Genomic DNA, 19810 nt, shown 5'->3' with positions numbered 1-19810 from the left:
ACTTACTTGTTTGATATCATTTTTACTTTTATTTCTCAAATTCTCACAAATGGCTACACGATTGGCACGTGCACCATTTCGTAAGAGGTAAATTAATCCTAAGTTGATGATTTACATCAATGGCCATAGTCAGGGTGTGGACAAAACTTAGGATTTTTATCTTTTACGAAATAACACTGGATCCACACTGGATCCGTTTTCAAAATTCATCATATTTTCCTTAAATATTTTCTTCTTTTATCAGAATTTAACTTAAAATTAATTCAAAATATATACCAATGGCCATAGTCAGGGTATATTGAGAGTTAATTTCATTTTAAATTCTATAAAAGCACCAAATGTGTTTCATTCTTCACCTGAATTTAAATATAGATTATTCTATAATACATTCAATGACCATAGTCAAGGATGCATTATATCTTCAATCTTATTTTAATTCATTTAAAGAATGGAATAGCTTTTCAAAATCCAATTTCAAAAATTTAAATTCATTCCTCATTTAGGATAGAATTGCATCATATTTTTAAATTTTCTTTTTCATAAAATCCAAATAATTCTTTCCTTTATTTCTCAGATCAAATCCTATTTATAAATTCAAAATCAATTCTATTTCTCAAAAGGATTCAAGAATTCAATTTCAAAGTCCCATTTGACTTTGAAACTTCAGAATCATCTTGTATTTCGAATTCCAAATTCTATCTTAAATTTAAAAATCCAATTTAACTTTGAAATTCATTTGTATATTCAAGATTCAATTTCTAAAATTCATTTTCCAAGTTTAAATTAAACTTGGAAGTTCTTGATTCATCTCCTGAATTTAACTCCAAATCCATTTTAGGATCCAGGATTCAACACTCATATTGGATCTCAGACTTCAGATCCAATTTCCTTATAGGATCCAGACTCCAATTTCACTTTGGGTCTTAGACTTCAGATCCAATCCCGTTTTTAGGATCCAGAATTCGACTCCACATTGGATCTCAGAATACAGATCCAAATCCATGTTAGGATCCAGAATCCAACTTCACCTTAGATCCCAAATTACAAATCCAAAATCCATCCTAAGATCCGAAATCCAACTCTACTTTGGATCTTAAACTTAAGATCCAAATCCATCTTAGGATCCAAAGTCCAACTCTACATTGGATCTCAGGCTTCAGATCCAAATCCATCTTAAGATCCAGAACCCAAATTTACATCGGATCTTAGATTTCAAATTTTAAATCCATTCTAAGATCCAATTCCATTCCTAAATTCTAGATTTCAAATCCAATTCCATTTTCAGATCTCGTCTGAATCCATTTCTACTTTCTATATCATTTGAATCTCTCAAGCCTGTCCTGATTTCAAATCTCAAGATTACATTTTCAAATTTCATCTTCTTCTCCTAAATCCATGATTAAATTCAAAGTCCATTTCTGACTTTGAAACTTTATCTCCTTTCATTTTTAAAAAAAAGCTTCTAGTCATTCATTCTCATTTATTTTCCCAACTCTGATTTATTTCAAAGACTTAGAACTTCTCTGATCTATCTCAAGTTCTAAGTTAGATTCAATCATTTCTTCACTCATTTACCGAGTTCATCTCAGAATACTTGGAAATTTTCAAAATGTCTTTCAAAAAGAGCATACATCCTTGCATTGCACAAGCATGATTCTTTGTGCATTTAAAGTTAGAATAAATTCTTAGATTATATTTAGGCAAAGCAAAAGGCACCCACACTGCTGTCCCCTGTATACCAGCTCCACACCTTGATTATACTTGCTGTCGCCACAGCCACAACACCATCTTCCCCTTGCATCTATATCCACTATATCGCAGCACTTCACCAATCACCTCTCATACCATCTGTAGTACCTCTTCTCCATTCACAGCTTCATTTGTCATATCATTTGGGCATTTACACCACTCATTTCACCAGAACATAACATTCACATCCTACAACCCTTCATTTGCTACTGCACCTTCAACCCCTTCCATTTGCCTAGCTTCTCATGTCCCCATTTGTTTGACATTAGCACTTGCCTTCTTCATGTTTACCTCACCAATACCATCATGCATATATGTATTTCACTAGCTGTATACTTGTAAATTCCCCTTTTGTAAATTAGTATTCTAAGGTATATGTTGGTATGGCATCTCCATCAGTATAAAGTGCACACGTGGGTGTTTGAGTCCAGGGTATTGGATGGGCCCGATTTCCTGGATCATCCTTATATTGCGTTTGATGGACGAAGAGGGATAAAATCTTTATATTCGATCATAATCAGACAATGCCCAGTTCATTACCTGATTGGGTGCACATGGTTTTCCTCTTTTCCCCTTCATCTCACGTTGTCCATTCATCCCCTTTTCCTTACGTTAATGTCATAAGTCTCCTTAACGTTCACTTTTTTTTTTACTGGGTTCACTCACCACCGTTTCATTGGCTACTTGTTCGACCTCTTTATGCATACTGTCATGACGAACCAATAATATATCCCATGAATGTTTTGTTATATTGTACAAGCATCAGTTGCAGTTGAGATGGCCTGATAGCATGTATTAAACCCACTACTAATAAAGACCCTGCGGTTTGTATTCTGCTATCCTTTATCCTTGAAGAGGCTCCAGAATGTGTTCTAGGATCTAAGGTTACTTTTGACAAGGGTCCGACTTTGAGTCTAAGCTCCAGAGCATACGAGCTAGGTAACACTGATCATACTAATGTCCTATTACCACTGTAAGTTTACTGCCATCCTAATCCACGATTAAAGCATCAGGGGATGTTTTACGTTATTGATTTCATAACCATATTTTGATTGTTTTTTTTTTTTACCATATATGGATTTATGTCTAACACAGGGTTTACAACTTAGCCTATGATGTAGATAGCACAGGTAAGTTAAGATGAGTAGCAATTTGTGATGGAAATGAAACTTTATACTCCATACAGTATATCTCTCAGGAGATCACTCCCTGAAGGGCGAAAATTGAGGTTTCTCATATTTCTTCAAGTTTCCCTCTTAGATTTCTGGAAAACAACACTGATTCCTTGGGATGATCATTATAATGGTCTGATGATATTCTTCCAATGACCGATAATTGGTAAATGACAAAAGCTCGTAAATGGTGTTCTGTCATAACCACTCAAATGCATCCATAATGAACAAATTCTGATGGTGGCATCAATCATGAAATAGCCTTGCCTAAGGGATGCCGTGATAAACAGCCACTGCATGTGTGGATTCCAAGAGCACTGATGACAGTGCTAAAGAGAGGGATGTCTCGAAATGATTCAAGTCGACAATCGATTTGTAACAGTCGCAGTCAATCCACATATCTATTTCAAAAATTGAGTTTCCCCTCTGAATGGTGCCACTGTGTAAACACCCCAAATTTTCACTCACCCTCTCGACATCGCCCTCAATCGGCACGTGTCAGTTCTCCAGAAGCAATGAAGGGCAAAATAGTCATTTTCCAAGATTGAACCTTGAAGAAAGTCCTAAATCTCATTCTTGAGCCTCAAAATTTCTTTATTTAGGTTCAGAGACATCTTCAAATTGCAAAGTTTCAAAATCCTCTTTCTGGACAAAAGTTAGAATTTTCAAGTCCGAGCTCAGAGTGACATTTCACTGAAACATGTCTTTGCATCGCATTGCATGAACACTTTGCATCATTTCATTACATAGCATATCAGTTTGAGATCCAGAACTCCTGATTTGCAAAATTATCCATCCAGATTTGATGTTTAAACTTTTTATTGATTTTTAAAACCCTGGGTATTCAAAACTACCAAATTTTCCCATTTTACCCCCAGGACTTTGAATTACAAAAATTTTCTCAACAAAACAATCTGGATATTTGGATATTGATTTTAAAGATTTTATCTCAAAACTGTTTTTGCAAAAGATTTTAAATCTCTTTACAAATTTTGTTTTTACATTTATCCATATTTTTGCCCTGAAAACCCAATTTTTCCAAATTCTTGAAAAAAAAAAAAAAAAAAAAAAACAAATAAGGTTTTATCTCGTATCTTCAAATAAATGGAGCGGGACCCACCCGAAATCCATACCAATTTGCAAATTTTCTTTTTTTATTTTTTCTCAATATTATTCATTTTTAGTTAGTGGGCCCACACACATGTGGCACCCCACTTGAAAATAAAAGATTTGCAAAAACAAAATAAAGCTTTATTTTCAAAAGGATTTTAAAAGTGAATTGAGGTGGCATTTCCATAAAAGCCTCTCATTTATTTCCTTTTTATTTTATTTGTTTTAATAAATTTTTTTTTTTTTAGAAAGAGGCAGCCTTAAAGTGGCACAACCGAACTTCCAAAAAAAAAAAAAAAATATAATATAATAAATTTACCTAAAACTTAGGTAAATGAAGCAAAGTTTTGAAAAAACCCAAGATGCGCTTTTTTTTTTAAAAAATAGCAAGTTTTAAAAAAATTCGGTTACAAAACTTTCAAAAAGTTTTCAAAAAAAAAAAAAAAAAGGAAAAGAAAAGGGTAACGGAAAGGAAAACCTGCGTTTTTTTTTTAAGAGGGGAAAGTTTCTTTTTAAAAAGGGGCAAAGGATTCACGAAAAAGGGAGGGGGATTGACGGTTTTTCTTTTGGGGGGATTTCTGCAGGGATTTCATCCTGGACAGGTTCTGGCTTTCCCCATTTTGATGGAGCCCAACAACAGAGGTGAGGAGGCTTGGGGCTTTCCCTTCTCAGTGTGGAGTCCCCTTTTACTTGCAGCAGCCGCAGGGGTCATCCACCTCCAAGCACAAGAGGTCAGCCACCTCCAGCCATTTGCATCTCCTTCAGCCCACCAGCCAGAGATCCAGCCGACTCTGCAGCCATCATCACCATCCTCTACGTCACCTTCAGCCTTCCCATCTGCCCCAGCCGCAGAAGAGGCCACCACCAGAGTTTTCCGCCCCTTCTACAACCCAGCAGCAAACTACATGGTGTAGGTGATCCAGCAGGCTGTCGTCCACTTTCTTCAGCCCATCTTCAGTTGCACATCCACCTTCAGCAGATTTTCTTCAACCCATCCACTCCAACCTATCATCTCCAGCCGATTGCCATCCCCACTTCAGCCACTAGACATTCCAACGTGTTCCTGCTCCCATTCATCTTCAGCCCAACCAAGGATTCAACGGATTGCTGCCATCTCTTTAGCTCAATAGCAGAAGAAATCCAGCAGGCCGCCACCCTTTCATTCTGCCCACCTGCAAAAGGAAACGCCCAGCCAGCGTTTCCCCATTTTCCTGCAACCCAGCAGTAGAGGATCCTTGGCCAACGGATTTTTTAGCCTTTGGTTCTTATTGCAGGAAGCTTTGGCCAAAAGAATAGTTGTGACGAGTTTGGTTTCCAGCCATCTGATCTGAGTTTGGACTGGTGAGTATGTGAGGTTTTCGTTTTTTTCTTTTCTGTTTGTGTTTTAGCAAGTTCTTTACAGGGATTGTTATTTGAGCATGTCTGAAATTTCTGTAGCTTTTAGCATTTTGTGTTGCTTATTTGTAAATCTTTAGTCTCATGTACTTTTTAGTTTTTTTTTTTTTTTTTTACAATTGCATTATAAAATGATATGTAGCTTCTTTATTCTGATTTATGTTGAGGTTGGTCTCCTGATTCCATTTTATGGAATATCAACTATCTCGATGACTGCATTATGATTCATTTAAATGATTTATTTATTTATTTATTTATTTTTTTTTTTTATCCTTCTCTTTTGGAAAATAAGATTGATTGAAGAGTCATTTGAGCTTGTCTCAATTCATTAGATGATGGAAATCAATCTAATAACAGGGAACAAAGCATCATTAATCTTGGGTTCTCACTGTATTCGATTGCAATTCCTCATTTAGATGTATAATGAAATGTGCTGTGTCAAAAATACTATGTTCTTGACTTAATCATTGGATATTCTACTGCAAAATGTATAAACATTTCCTTGATTTGCTGAATGTTGGCATAATAAACCACATATTGATATTTAGCATACCAACAATATATTTATATGTGTGTATTAATGCCCTTTCTGTGTTGTATGTTTGAATATCAAGAGTGTATTGGTACAGTCATGGAAACATCTCCATATTTTGCCTTTTGCATATTCATAATGCCTCTTTTGATTGTTTACATCACATTAGCTGATATATCTATAACATATCCTGAATTTCTTTACAATATCAGTGGATTCTTCAACAACCTATTCATGGAGATCCCCTTCAAGTAGACATCCATTATATACTAGTCATAGGTTGCCTCCACCTATCACCCTTCACAGCCTTATCACAATTTTATTGAAAACAGCCCATTGTTCCCACGGTGCATTTCCAGCACATATCCACTTTCTGCAGGTGTGCAGTCTTGATAATTAGCCACATTCAGGAACGGATATATTCATATCCGTTCATAATCTCTACATCCTCTTTTGCACGCTTCATTATTGATATATAGGGAAGCTCCATACCCATTTTTATTGAAAATTATATTGTAATTTGGTATTTACAGCTGTGTAAAATCCCCTACAGAAACTGTATATACCTGTATTTTCTAATTTTACCCATTATATGGAATTTTCCTTTATATGTATATTTTCTTATTATAGGTATATATATATATATCGATATGTATGTATATTTATGTATATCTACCTATATGTATACGTATATATGTATATATATGTATATATGTATATATATACATATATATACTTATATATATATATATATATCCTTTCATGTGTACTTATTATCATATATATTTTTCTTTTCTTTTCTTTTTGTATATATATCGTCATTACCATATATCATTTAGCATAAATTCAAATATTTCTATATCTACATATATATCTTTGTTGTATATAGTATATATGTTCATTCCCTCGGTTATTTTGTACTAACTCTCATTTTGCAGGAAAATCTAGAAGATGCAGATTCCTTGGCTCCATTTCAATTTTCTTTTACTTTATGTTATGCAATGTAACAATCCAATGTAAACCTTGGAATAAGATTTACTTTTACTGCTTAGATTAGGCCGCATCTCATATAGTTTGATTTCAGTAATATCCTGATTCTATGATGCATATATCTCAAATTTTCAAAATTCACCGTGGATGAACACGAATGGCACGTGCACCAACTCTTAGAGAGTTGATGAACTCGGTGGAATCCATATTTACGGCCCTAGTCGGAATATGGATGAGACCCAGATCCATCATCTCTCTACCAGTCACATTAAGCCTACACTCTTAGGCTATCTTGAAAATGCACCTCATATTTCCAATGTTTTCAAAATATTGTGAATTAACTCAAATAAACCCTGAGTATATTCATGGCCACAGTCAGAATATAGGAAGGATTTACTTTGGCTTAATCCACATTTTTCCAATAAAATTTTCAGAAATATTTTCAAAAGTGCATTCATTCATTCACATCATCTGCATCATTCATTTTTCTCATGATTTTCTCAAAAGATTTTCACTTCATGGAATCGATTTTCTCAAGAAACTATGATGATATTCGGAGTTGGATTTTCCAAATCAAAGTTTTCCTATGATTTTTCTTGAAAATGTTATTTTCTTAAGATTCTTTTCAAAAGGAATTTTTCATCTCTCTCAAGAACCCAAGTTGATTTTCCAACATTTCAAAAGACAAGATTCTCAGGAATTCAACTTCCTAAGTTTTGAATTTCTTTCTCCAAAGAATTTTCTATAAATTTTCTATCATTTCCTTGAGAAAATTCTCAAAGTCCGAGTTATCCCGACAAATGCTTTCCTTTTCAAATGATCATCTTTTCTCAGGAATTCTTCCCATTTTCCTGAGATACTCATTTCTTCATAGTTTTCCAAGTTTTATAAATTTTCTCAAAATTTTCCTGAGATTCTCATTTTCCAAGTCTTTATAAATTTTCTTAAAACTTTCCTGAGATTCTCATTTTTGCAAGTCTTTCTAATCTTTCTCAACATTGTCCTGAGATTCTCAATTTTCTAAGTCTTTATAAACTTTCTCAAAATTTTCCCGAGATTCTCATTTAAACTTTCTCAAGATTCTCACTTCTTCAAAATTTTCTAAGTCTTTATAAACTTTCCCGAGATTTCAAACCTTCTTCGTCTGAGTTTTTCTGAGAGATTGATTTCCATCTTTTTCCTGAGAAATGCTTTTCAACTCCAAATGTTTTCTAAGCATACATCATATTTTCCAACTTGCATTTTACAAAATTGCATAGCACATGCCTGAATTCTCTGTGCATTTAGGATAGAACACCATTTCGATGATTTTACTAAGTCAAGCACAATTTTGGTCCTTGGTTCGATTACCCCTGTTAAAGGCGGCAGGAACGGTCGAACCTCGTACCGACAGGTCGAGCTCCATCCCATGGATTTTCCCGCAATTTTCAAAACGGAGGCGAGTATTTCAAAACATTTTCCAAAATCCGGTCAAGTTTGAATCGCGAAAGCGTTTCCCTCTCCCTTTCGCAAGGAAGGGAAGACAAGAAAAATTTTGCGACGAGAACAGGTTTGGCGACCGTGATGGGACATGTTCTTGTCTGACCTAAATTATGCTTGACTTAGTTCAATTATCAAAATTATGTTCATAAAATGTCAGCTCTTTTACTTTCAATATCATGTGAGCCTAGGAGCCTAGATTCTGACCCAGCTGACATTGAATGCATATAGCTTAGGCATGGTTTGGTAGGACCATATTGAGGAGATATTTTCATGCTCACATAGACTTAGGTCTAAATACAATCCTCCTCAATTTAGGATCTGAATGCAAACAATGTATGCTTCTTTAAAGTTTTCAAAATCTATCTCTCTAGGATTTAGAGCCCTCTATTTCTTGCATGTGATCATTTTTTCAAAATCTCCATTACCTATCATTACCCGGTCTTCACGTTGCTGGGCTCTCTTCCAGAACCATAGTTCGGGACAGAGCCTCACAACTGGGCCAATTATTTGGGTTAACACCCCCCTACCACGTACCGCGGGCCACAGTCCGAAGTATATCGGTAGGCGCTCAAGGATGTTGGAAAACCTTACCTTAGAACCGGAGTTGAAACTCTATGCCACGTACCTTGGATTTCGATTTGGGTATATCGGCATAACTGGATTGGACAAAGACGATCTGAACTTAGAGTTAGGATTAAGGTCCTACAGCTGTTTTCAAAATTGATGCATCTAGAGTCAGCCTTTTAGGGAGTGCTGTATGCGCATAAATGTTTGTGCAGGATGTGATTGTATGTATGATTTTCTCAATTCTTTATATTTCCCAATGTTTTTCAACTCATTAGGTCTTTTTCAAAATATCCTTATTTTCCACAAGGTCTTTTTCTCAAACCCTGGATAATTTTCTCAAATATCCCATTTCTTTCAAAACTCCAGGTGATTTTTCATTCTACCATTCTACTGGATCTCGATTTTCTAGCCTTATTCCGATCCTGCCTGCAAATTTTCAAAATTTCAAATTTTGCTCATATCTTCAAGAACCTTGTTTTCGGTATATCTTCCAAATTTTGTCCAAAATTTTGTTTGTTATTTCCTTCCAAGATTACCTGATCCCATCATTTGTTTTCCCTCAAGAGTGTCACTTTCAAAATTCTTTTTCCCATCATGCTAAAACATCCCATGTTGTTCTGCAGAGGGCATTGGCATAGTTGTGTGATCCTGACGAGATCAAAGGCCGCGCTACTTCAGCACATTAGTTACAGACAGTGAGTGAGAAATGGATTCCATAAAGTCTGTCAAAGAGGGAGCTCAGACCATCAAGGAGGAGATTGATCTCGCTATATATCGTTTGTTCAAAAGAATGATGATGGAGATATTATCCGAGCAAGCTGAAGCCAATCTCAGAAAAGTTCCTGTTAAAGAAGAGGCACCCATCGCCATCCCTATGAGCATCATTGGACACCACAACAGGGCAACCAGTTCTAAACCCAACAACAACAAAAACAAAGGCAGTCAAAGCAGCAAGTTAGAAGAGTCTAAAGATTTGAAAGGAAAGTATTCTAGAATCCAGAATAGACCTTTTCAATCCAGCCCTCAGCAAAAGGAAAAAATTCAAGGAAAACCAAAGCGCGGAAACTGGAGCGGCGATCGAGATTTCACTCCTATAGACAAGTCACTCGACGAAGTCCTTGAATACATGTTGGTTAAGGGATTAGTCAGGCTCCCAAAAGCCACAGATCCTCCCACCATCATGGGAAGATTCTTGAACCAGTTTTGCAAATTCCATCGGGCAGTAGGGCATGACACTGATCGATGTTTTGTCTTCAAAAACATTGTGCAGGACTACATTGATAAGAACCTCTTTGTTGAAAGCAGAGAAGAAGAACATCCAGTAGCCCTAACTAAGCAAGTTCAGTTCAATTCCCAGAAAGAAGTCAAAGAAGTCAGCATTCAACAAAAATCCAGCAATCCGAAGAAGATAAAGCATGATGGTTGGAGTTATGATCGCGAGTTTACTCCTTTAGGTCAGCCAATCGAAGAAATTCTTGGATATCTGCTCGCGAAGAATATGATCAAACTTCCAAGGATTGTGGATCCTCCCGTCACCATGGGGAAATGGAAAGATTGTTTCTGCGAGTTCCATCGGGCAATGGGGCACGATACTGAACGTTGCTTCGTTCTAAAAAATATTATACAGGACTACATCGACAAAGAGCTTTTGGTGCCGGAAGAAAGGGAGGGACGAGTTGCAGTCCTGACCAAGCCTCTCCCAGATCACTCTGAAGAATGACAATGCCAATGCCTTCTCATTTTGTCATATTTATTTTGTCAGGACGATATAGTCCTAGTGGTTTTCCTTTTTCAAGTTGTCATCCCTTTTTAAGGCATCAATAAAATCAACTTTTCTCGTTTAATTATGACATTCTTCTTTTGGTTGTTCTGTTTTGTTATTATTCTCTCCCCCATTACACTGGGGTATCTTTTTGAAAATTTGTTTTCAAGCATTCTATATGCAGGCAGGATAAACAAATTCCTCATTTCATGCACTTGTACATTCATATGCATCAACTCATATTCATTTGCATCCAATTGCATTAATAACAATCCGGTCGGTATTGGGATTTCAACAAACAGTCCCATCACAATTCCTAATGATCCAAAGATCATTGCCAATACTGAACCAAAACCCAGCACTCAAACTGGTATTATTTCAAAATCCAGTATTCGAGCTGGTACATTTTCAACTTTTTGGAAAACCGAGTTCCGACTCGGGTTTTTATTCAAATCATTTTCCTTTGTTGATCCGGGTTCCGACTCGTGATCTCTCTACTTTATTCGAGCCTCGACTCGAACTCCTCATTTTCCTTTGTTGATCCGGGTTCCAACTCGTGATCTCTCTACTTTATTCGAGCCTTGACTCGAACTCTTCATTTTCTCTTGTTGATCCGGGTTCCGACTCGAGATCTCTCTATTCATTCGAACTCTTCATTTTCTCTTGTTGATCCGGGTTCCGACTCGAGATCTCTCTATTCATTCGAGCTCTTCATTTTCTTTGTTGATCCGGGTTCCGACTCGTGATCTCTCTACTTATTCGAGCCTTGACTCGAACTCTTCATTTTCTCTTGTTGATCCGGGTTCCGACTCGAGATCTCTCTATTCATTCGAGCTCTTCATTTTCTTTGTTGATCCGGGTTCCGACTCGTGATCTCATTATCTTACTCGAGCCTTGACTCAAGCTCTTCGTTTTCTTTATTGATCCGGGTTCCGACTCGAGATCTCTTTATCCATTCGAGCTCATATACGAGCTCTTCATTTTTTTTTATTAATCCGGGTTCCGACTCGAGTTCTCTTTATCTTATCCAAGCTCTAATTCGAGTCCTTCATTTTCCTTTGTTGATCCAGGTTCCGACTCGTGATCTCATTATCTTATTGGAGCTCTGATTCGAGCCTTCTATTTTCCTCTGTTGATTCGGGTTCCGACTCGTAATCTTTATATTTTATTCGAGCTCTGACTCGAACTCATCATTCTCTTTTATTGATCCAAGTCATTTCAATCATCAGGGTCTGTCAATTGCTCAAATTTGATATTTTGCTCTCCAAATTTCAATTTAAATCCTCAAATCAGGCAATTCTCCAATTTAGACCTCTGATTTCCAATTTCAATTACCAATTTCCAATTCTCGACCTGCGGGTCAACCAATTTCCAATTTTCGACCTTCGGGTCAATCAATTTCCAAATTTCGACCTCTGGTCAAATCGATTCTCAATTTCGACCTTCGGGTCACACAATTTCGACCTTTAGGTCACTCAATTCTCAATTTCGACCTTCAGGTCACACAATTTCGACCTTTCGGTCAACCAATTCTCAATTTCGACCTTTGTGGTCAAATCAATTCTCAATTCCGACCATCAGGTCATCCAATTTCGACCTTCGGGTCATTCAATTTCCAGCAACCAATTTTCCAATTTTCCATTTCGACCTTTGGGTCAATCAATCTCAATATCCAATTTCAATCATTTTCTCTTGCGAGAGACCCTTTTAGGGAGAGTTTGAGGGAGCTCGTTCTTTTCGCATGCTATCCAATTCGTTCACTTAGCCCCTTTTTAGGGAGAGTTTGAAGGGACTCGCGTCTTTGTGAACCGTTTGCAAAACAATTTCCAATTTCACACAAGAAACCCTTTTAAAGGGAGAGGCTCGACGGAGACTCGCTTTTCTTGTGACCCCCCAATTTCATACTAGGCCATTTTCGTCATGAAAGACCCTCTTTGCAGGGAGAGTGTGATGGACTCGTTCCTTTCATGACCCAATTTTCAGACCTCACTATTTTCGGCCCTCTTTCCATAAGAGAAGCCTAATATTAGGGAGCTTTGACGAAAGCTCAATTTTTCTTCGAAAGTTCGTTTTGCAAACACCTCCTCTTCAGGGAAGAGAGGAGTATTTCCCATTTCCCATTCAGGTAAGGGCTAAGCTTGAGTCTCTCTTTTTGGGGAAAAAGAGAGGAGAATTTTCGTCACGGATGCGTTGAGCCGGATTTCAAATACTTACTTTCACTAAGGATTTCAAGAAAATTTTGTCAATTTGTCAAATTATTTGTTGATTTAAGAATCTTTATTGCACTAATCTCTATCTTAATTTACCTTCAGCATCGCTTCCAAAAGAGTGAAGCTTTTGCGAAAAGAGATTCAAAACTCAAATTCTTTCTATTGGCCAACCAAAAGGATGAAGGATAAATCCTCGATATGGCCAGAAAAGAAGATTCAAGGTTATCGAAAAGCCGTAGATGATCGATATTGATCGCAGTCAATGGCGCATCGTTAAAGGCTATTCTTGTAAGGACGAGACAGTGGAAATATCCTGAGTGCTAGAAAAGAGAGCATTTACCCAAGCCTTGTCTCCTCAGAATCATCTAAGCTGCAATTAAGTATCCGCAAAAGGGATCTCTCACCTGTCGTCAAGATGAAGGCGAATTAGGCGAGTAGACCCCCGGGGCCAAAGAAGATTCGAAACATCTCCAAGATGACGGAGTTTGTGACGGATCCTTCCAGGGAAGGTCCAAAGCACTGTCAAGATGAAGGCAGATGCGATGAACCTCTCGACAATCCCTAAAAGATATTTAATTTCAGCTATCATCCAAAGATCTCTAGCCAAGAAGCCAATATCGTCAAAGAAGGATCGAAACATCTCCAAGTTGAAGGAGTTTGTGACGTACCCTTCCCAAAAGAGAGCAAGAAAAGGAAAAGAGACAGAGAGAAAGTCAGAACATCTCCAAAATGAAGGAGAATATAGCCAAAACACCAAAGAGGCCCAAAAGAGTGCAGAAAGATTATCAAGAGAGAAGCTCTCAGGATATCAAACTGCCAAATCTATCAAGAATTCTCTTTAATCTTGTGAAATTCTATTATCAATACTCTTTCATCAACTGCTTTCACAATATCAAATTCTCTTTCTTGTTCATATCAAGGAAATTGATAGCTTCCTTGAAGAAGGTCAATTGCAAGCAATTTGGATTTCAAGTCTCGATTCTACGAAGTGAACCTTGTTTGGAGGTAATACTTTGGGTAGAAAAGAAAGAATATCTTTGCAACAATGTGCAACATTTTCAAAAATTTCGAATCAACAGCAAAATTTCCAACATTTTGACAATATTTTCTAGTCATCCTGACGTGAAGCGAGAGCTTGATGTTCGTTTTCGATGCATCCTGACACCAATTTTAATCCCTCTGAAGGACTTGATTCCTTCCCTTCTTTGAGAGCATGAACTCTCAGATTGCACACTTCCCTGTGTCCCCACTGTCCCATCATAGACAGTCCCATTTCGGTTCGAGGTCGAACCAACAATCATTTGTCGCAAAAGGTAATTTCAAAAGCTATTTAGTCTCAGCAATGAGACACCCAAAATCAATCCTTTTTCAAGCTTTAGGGACCCCATTTTCTTTCCTTTTGCAAAACCCCTGTCGGATTTATTGTGCAAAATCCGAAGGTTCCATCATGGTCTCTTCTTTCGAGGATTCCATCCATTTTCCACCCGATCAGGATAAGGGTATAAACCTGAGCCTCATTCAAGGAGGTATTCCATTTTCCACCCGATCAGGATAAGGGTATAAACCTGAGCCTCATTCAAAGAGGTATTCCATTTTTTCGCCCGATCAGGTTAAGGGTATAAACCTGAGCCTCATTCAAAGAGGTATTTCATTTTTCGCCCAATCAGGTTAAGGGTGCGAACCTGAGTCTCACTTCGATGAGATATTCCATTCCCCAATCAGGTCAAGGGTTGAAACCTGAGCTTTGTTCCATACGAGATATTTCTATCCCATCCAGGTTAAGGGCATAAACCTGAATTTCACTCTCACAGAGTGAGTCTTTTCTCTCCATTCTTCGCTTCATATCTACCATTTTACTCGGGCTAATTTCCTCACACCCAGTCAGATCCTTCTAACTGGGGCATTTTTTTTTATATAGCCCAAATTTGGTGTGTTTTCTTTGCCACTAAGCTCGGCCATAAGCCGGCTTAGTAGCAAAGAGGGGCATCTGTAAACACCCCAAATTTTCACTCACCCTCTCGACATCGCCCTCAATCGGCACGTGTCAGTTCTCCAGAAGCAATGAAGGGCAAAATAGTCATTTTCCAAGATTGAACCTTGAAGAAAGTCCTAAATCTCATTCTTGAGCCTCAAAATTTCTTTATTTAGGTTCAGAGACATCTTCAAATTGCAAAGTTTCAAAATCCTCTTTCTGGACAAAAGTTAGAATTTTTAAGTCCGAGCTCAGAGTGACATTTCACTGAAACATGTCTTTGCATCGCATTGCATGAACACTTTGCATCATTTCATTACATAGCATATCAGTTTGAGATCCAGAACTCCTGATTTGCAAAATTATCCATCCAGATTTGATGTTTAAACTTTTTATTGATTTTTAAAACCCTGGGTATTCAAAACTACCAAATTTTCCCATTTTACCCCCAGGACTTTGAATTACAAAAATTTTCTCAACAAAACAATCTGGATATTTGGATATTGATTTTAAAGATTTTATCTCAAAACTGTTTTTGCAAAAGATTTTAAATCTCTTTACAAATTTTGTTTTTACATTTATCCATATTTTTGCCCTGAAAACCCAATTTTTCCAAATTCTTGAAAAAAAAAAAAAAAAAAAAACAAATAAGGTTTTATCTCGTATCTTCAAATAAATGGAGCGGGACCCACCCGAAATCCATACCAATTTGCAAATTTTCTTTTTTTATTTTTTCTCAATATTATTCATTTTTAGTTAGTGGGCCCACACACATGTGGCACCCCACTTGAAAATAAAAGATTTGCAAAAACAAAATAAAGCTTTATTTTCAAAAGGATTTTAAAAGTGAATTGAGGTGGCATTTCCATAAAAGCCTCTCATTTATTTCCTTTTTATTTTATTTGTTTTAATAAATTTTTTTTTTTTTAGAAAGAGGCAGCCTTAAAGTGGCACAACCGAACTTCCAAAAAAAAAAAAAAAATATAATATAATAAATTTACCTAAAACTTAGGTAAATTAAGCAAAGTTTTGAAAAAACCCAAGATGCGCTTTTTTTTTTAAAAAATAGCAAGTTTTAAAAAAATTCGGTTACAAAACTTTCAAAAAGTTTTCAAAAAAAAAAAAAAAAAGGAAAAGAAAAGGGTAACGGAAAGGAAAACCTGCGTTTTTTTTTTAAGAGGGGAAAGTTTCTTTTTAAAAAGGGGCAAAGGATTCACGAAAAAGGGAGGGGGATTGACGGTTTTTCTTTTGGGGGGATTTCTGCAGGGATTTCATCCTGGACAGGTTCTGGCTTTCCCCATTTTGATGGAGCCCAACAACAGAGGTGAGGAGGCTTGGGGCTTTCCCTTCTCAGTGTGGAGTCCCCTTTTACTTGCAGCAGCCGCAGGGTCATCCACCTCCAAGCACAAGAGGTCAGCCACCTCCAGCCATTTGCATCTCCTTCAGCCCACCAGCCAGAGATCCAGCCGACTCTGCAGCCATCATCACCATCCTCTACGTCACCTTCAGCCTTCCCATCTGCCCCAGCCGCAGAAGAGGCCACCACCAGAGTTTTCCGCCCCTTCTACAACCCAGCAGCAAACTACATGGTGTAGGTGATCCAGCAGGCTGTCGTCCACTTTCTTCAGCCCATCTTCAGTTGCACATCCACCTTCAGCAGATTTTCTTCAACCCATCCACTCCAACCTATCATCTCCAGCCGATTGCCATCCCCACTTCAGCCACTAGACATTCCAACGTGTTCCTGCTCCCATTCATCTTCAGCCCAACCAAGGATTCAACGGATTGCTGCCATCTCTTTAGCTCAATAGCAGAAGAAATCCAGCAGGCCGCCACCCTTTCATTCTGCCCACCTGCAAAAGGAAACGCCCAGCCAGCGTTTCCCCATTTTCCTGCAACCCAGCAGTAGAGGATCCTTGGCCAACGGATTTTTTAGCCTTTGGTTCTTATTGCAGGAAGCTTTGGCCAAAAGAATAGTTGTGACGAGTTTGGTTTCCAGCCATCTGATCTGAGTTTGGACTGGTGAGTATGTGAGGTTTTCGTTTTTTTCTTTTCTGTTTGTGTTTTAGCAAGTTCTTTACAGGGATTGTTATTTGAGCATGTCTGAAATTTCTGTAGCTTTTAGCATTTTGTGTTGCTTATTTGTAAATCTTTAGTCTCATGTACTTTTTAGTTTTTTTTTTTTTTTTTTTACAATTGCATTATAAAATGATATGTAGCTTCTTTATTCTGATTTATGTTGAGGTTGGTCTCCTGATTCCATTTTATGGAATATCAACTATCTCGATGACTGCATTATGATTCATTTAAATGATTTATTTATTTATTTATTTATTTTTTTTTTTTTATCCTTCTCTTTTGGAAAATAAGATTGATTGAAGAGTCATTTGAGCTTGTCTCAATTCATTAGATGATGGAAATCAATCTAATAACAGGGAACAAAGCATCATTAATCTTGGGTTCTCACTGTATTCGATTGCAATTCCTCATTTAGATGTATAATGAAATGTGCTGTGTCAAAAATACTATGTCCTTGACTTAATCATTGGATATTCTACTGCAAAATGTATAAACATTTCCTTGATTTGCTGAATGTTGGCATAATAAACCACATATTGATATTTAGCATACCAACAATATATTTATATGTGTGTATTAATGCCCTTTCTGTGTTGTATGTTTGAATATCAAGAGTGTATTGGTACAGTCATGGAAACATCTCCATATTTTGCCTTTTGCATATTCATAATGCCTCTTTTGATTGTTTACATCACATTAGCTGATATATCTATAACATATCCTGAATTTCTTTACAATATCAGTGGATTCTTCAACAACCTATTCATGGAGATCCCCTTCAAGTAGACATCCATTATATACTAGTCATAGGTTGCCTCCACCTATCACCCTTCACAGCCTTATCACAATTTTATTGAAAACAGCCCATTGTTCCCACGGTGCATTTCCAGCACATATCCACTTTCTGCAGGTGTGCAGTCTTGATAATTAGCCACATTCAGGAACGGATATATTCATATCCGTTCATAATCTCTACATCCTCTTTTGCACGCTTCATTATTGATATATAGGGAAGCTCCATACCCATTTTTATTGAAAATTATATTGTAATTTGGTATTTACAGCTGTGTAAAATCCCCTACAGAAACTGTATATACCTGTATTTTCTAATTTTACCCATTATATGGAATTTTCCTTTATATGTATATTTTCTTATTATAGGTATATATATATATATCGATATGTATGTATATTTATGTATATCTACCTATATGTATACGTATATATGTATATATATGTATATATGTATATATATACATATATATACTTATATATATATATATATCCTTTCATGTGTACTTATTATCATATATATTTTTCTTTTCTTTTCTTTTTGTATATATATCGTCATTACCATATATCATTTAGCATAAATTCAAATATTTCTATATCTACATATATATCTTTGTTGTATATAGTATATATGTTCATTCCCTCGGTTATTTTGTACTAACTCTCATTTTGCAGGAAAATCTAGAAGATGCAGATTCCTTGGCTCCATTTCAATTTTCTTTTACTTTATGTTATGCAATGTAACAATCCAATGTAAACCTTGGAATAAGATTTACTTTTACTGCTTAGATTAGGCCGCATCTCATATAGTTTGATTTCAGTAATATCCTGATTCTATGATGCATATATCTCAAATTTTCAAAATTCACCGTGGATGAACACGAATGGCACGTGCACCAACTCTTAGAGAGTTGATGAACTCGGTGGAATCCATATTTACGGCCCTAGTCGGAATATGGATGAGACCCAGATCCATCATCTCTCTACCAGTCACATTAAGCCTACACTCTTAGGCTATCTTGAAAATGCACCTCATATTTCCAATGTTTTCAAAATATTGTGAATTAACTCAAATAAACCCTGAGTATATTCATGGCCACAGTCAGAATATAGGAAGGATTTACTTTGGCTTAATCCACATTTTTCCAATAAAATTTTCAGAAATATTTTCAAAAGTGCATTCATTCATTCACATCATCTGCATCATTCATTTTTCTCATGATTTTCTCAAAAGATTTTCACTTCATGGAATCGATTTTCTCAAGAAACTATGATGATATTCGGAGTTGGATTTTCCAAATCAAAGTTTTCCTATGATTTTTCTTGAAAATGTTATTTTCTTAAGATTCTTTTCAAAAGGAATTTTTCATCTCTCTCAAGAACCCAAGTTGATTTTCCAACATTTCAAAAGACAAGATTCTCAGGAATTCAACTTCCTAAGTTTTGAATTTCTTTCTCCAAAGAATTTTCTATAAATTTTCTATCATTTCCTTGAGAAAATTCTCAAAGTCCGAGTTATCCCGACAAATGCTTTCCTTTTCAAATGATCATCTTTTCTCAGGAATTCTTCCCATTTTCCTGAGATACTCATTTCTTCATAGTTTTCCAAGTTTTATAAATTTTCTCAAAATTTTCCTGAGATTCTCATTTTCCAAGTCTTTATAAATTTTCTTAAAACTTTCCTGAGATTCTCATTTTTGCAAGTCTTTCTAATCTTTCTCAACATTGTCCTGAGATTCTCAATTTTCTAAGTCTTTATAAACTTTCTCAAAATTTTCCCGAGATTCTCATTTAAACTTTCTCAAGATTCTCACTTCTTCAAAATTTTCTAAGTCTTTATAAACTTTCCCGAGATTTCAAACCTTCTTCGTCTGAGTTTTTCTGAGAGATTGATTTCCATCTTTTTCCTGAGAAATGCTTTTCAACTCCAAATGTTTTCTAAGCATACATCATATTTTCCAACTTGCATTTTACAAAATTGCATAGCACATGCCTGAA

This window comes from Nuphar pumila, chromosome 17 (genome assembly GCF_984573655.1).
Source record: "Nuphar pumila chromosome 17, dmNupPumi1.hap1.1, whole genome shotgun sequence".
Taxonomy (NCBI): Eukaryota; Viridiplantae; Streptophyta; class Magnoliopsida; order Nymphaeales; family Nymphaeaceae; genus Nuphar; species Nuphar pumila.
The sequence above is the reverse complement of the archived record's forward strand: the minus strand, read 5'-3'. Positions refer to the sequence as shown.